This window comes from Bos taurus, chromosome 6 (assembly GCF_002263795.3).
Source record: "Bos taurus isolate L1 Dominette 01449 registration number 42190680 breed Hereford chromosome 6, ARS-UCD2.0, whole genome shotgun sequence".
In the NCBI taxonomy this organism is placed as follows: Eukaryota; Metazoa; Chordata; class Mammalia; order Artiodactyla; family Bovidae; genus Bos; species Bos taurus.
Window position 1 is genome coordinate 45,174,863 of NC_037333.1, and position 2,604 is coordinate 45,177,466.

The window sequence follows — 2,604 nt, forward strand, 5'->3', positions numbered from 1 at the left end:
ACATTGTTTGACTTCTCTGGGGCCCCATTTCCCAATCTTTATATTTAGCTCATTTTGTTACAAGGATTAATACATGTTTACAACAGTACTTGTACACAGTAAGCACTCAATAAAGGACCTTAAAAGTCTTCATTACAAGAAAAACATTTTTGTAACTATGTATGGGGACAGGTGTTAACTAGACATACTGTAGTGATCCTTTTAACTGTATATGCAAATAGTGAACAGTTATGTTATACACCTGAAACATATAGTATTATATGTCAACGATAACTCAATTAAAAAAGTAAAAATGCTACTGATACAAAACAATTGTGTAAAAGTCATGCCTTTGAGGGAAGGTGAATTTAGAATTATTGGGAAGAGGTATAAAGGAATTTCTTAGGGTGATAGAAATATTCTGTATCATGATAAACAGTTTGAGTTTCACAAGCTTACATATTTGTCAAAATGTGTCAAAAGATACATTTACAATTTGCATTCACTTTTGTAAATATTACTTAGAAAATAAACCGGAAGGAAATATTGAACTCTGGTTACTAATATGCATGCTGAAGAATTTATAGCTGAAGTGAACTGACTTTTAAAAATTAAGCAAAATAGTGGATTAACAAGAAAACTGGTAGGATAGATACATAATAAAAGCAAGTAGTATAGTAAAATGTTTATTACAAAATCTAGGTAGAATGTATACACATATGTAGTGTAAAAATATTTCCACTTTTCTGCATGTTTAAAAATGTTTATAGGGTGCTTGTTTCGGCAGCACACATACTAAAACTGGAACGATACAGAGAAGATTAACATGGTCCCTGTGCAAGGATGACATGCAAATTCATGAAGCATTTAAAAAATGTTTATAGGGAATTCTCTGGTGGTCCAAGGACTCCAAGCTGAAGGGGGCATGGGTTTGACCCCTGGTTTACTGAGTGTGCACACGCGCACACACACGAAGAACTAAGAGCCTGCACAGCCAAAAACAAACAAAAAAATAATAAAAACAAAAATGTTTATAGTAAAAGTATAGACAAATGGAAAACATGTATATATAATGTAAAATACCCTACACACGTAAAATATTATAAATAAATATAAAATACTTGGCCATGGCCAAAAAAAAAAAAGCAGTCATGATCTCTAATCTGCCATTTAAAAACTCATTCCATGCCCTAGCCTGATGTATAAAATAAAATTTATTCCACTTAATACCAATATGTATACATTTTTACAGTAAAAATATCAATGAGTTTGATCACAGGGTACTGCCCAAGTCCCATTGGAGTATCTGCATCTTACTTTCTAAAAATATAAATTTTTATATTCTGAACTACATCTGGCCCCAGGGACTCAATAAGGAATGTGGACATGTATTAGCACAGAGATTGTAACTTTGGACAAGATACTGTGTGGCCTCTAGGTGGGCCCATCTAAATCAGTCAGTTCTACCTTGTAGGACAACAGTATGCCGATCAAGTTTGCTGAAGGAAAGCAGTTTAGAAGTTTATGGGTAAGCACAGGCTGTGCTTTATAGTGCTGAGTTATGATAGCCTTCTGTATTAGGATTGGAATGAAGATAGGAAAGTATGTTCCCCTAAAGGGACAAATTATAGACTTTATATGCCCACACCCTATCCACCCTTTTGCTAGTGGTGAAGAACTCACCTGCCAATGCAGGGGACATAAGAGATTCAGGTTCGATCCCTGGATCAGGAAGATACCCTGGAGGAGGGCATGGTGCCTGGAGAATCCCCAAGGACAGAAGAGCCTGGCGGGCTACAGTTCACAGGGTTCCAAAGAGTTGGATACGACTAAAGTGACTTAGCACACACAAAGTAATATAAAACCCTACAATCCAAAACCAGAATCAAACAGATATCATCTCTGACCTGTAAATGGAATCCATTAAAAAAAAAAAAACCTCCTGACTGAACCGGTATTTTGCCTTTTTCATTGGACCATAAAAGGGAGACCTGAGACCTTCTCCAGGTTTTCTGAAATTTCCATTTGTCAGATCCTTGTTGGGAGTGATAGGAAGGCATTGTGGATAGAGTTAGATCCATATCCCATACAGAGTCCATACCTACTGGGGGAGACTCAGCAGGACCAATGAGCAACTAAGGCCTGCCCTGGGAGTCCCTGAGATGACTCTGCCTCCTGCCCAGGGCCAGAGATAGAGCTGAGCTCAGTGAACACATGCCAGCAGATCCCTATCACTGGTGGACTCTGCTGTAGAAGTCGCTCCCAGGAGAGGTGCTGCTTGCTCACTGTCTCCAAGGGCTGGATTTTAAGACCAGGACCCACTGGCAAAATCCTTCTCTCTCCAATAATAAGAACAGGCCCACTAGATTTGATTTCTAGTGCCCACTCTCAAGCAATATGTGTCAGCCCTTGGACTAAAATGACCAGCATTTGAGACTGTGGAGTAATGACCTCAGACTTCCAAGGTTCCAGATGAGTCCAATCAAAGCTTCCCACTCATCTCCCAACACCAGAGGCTTCCAGTGAAGCTCTCATGGTTAACATGCACTCCTCATGTGCCAGGTACTGTTCTATGTGTTATATATATTTTAGCTCACTTTAACAGAGACCATTATTCCCATTTTA

General features: G+C 38.5%; 1 non-coding gene across 1 annotated transcript; it reads left to right on the forward strand.

Moving 5' to 3' along the window:
• Positions 1 to 750: 750 nt before the first annotated feature.
• On the forward strand, positions 751 to 857 carry LOC112447218 (U6 spliceosomal RNA). The gene has a single exon (XR_003035320.1). It is a non-coding gene; the product is annotated as a U6 spliceosomal RNA (small nuclear RNA).
• Positions 858 to 2,604: the final 1,747 nt, after the last annotated feature.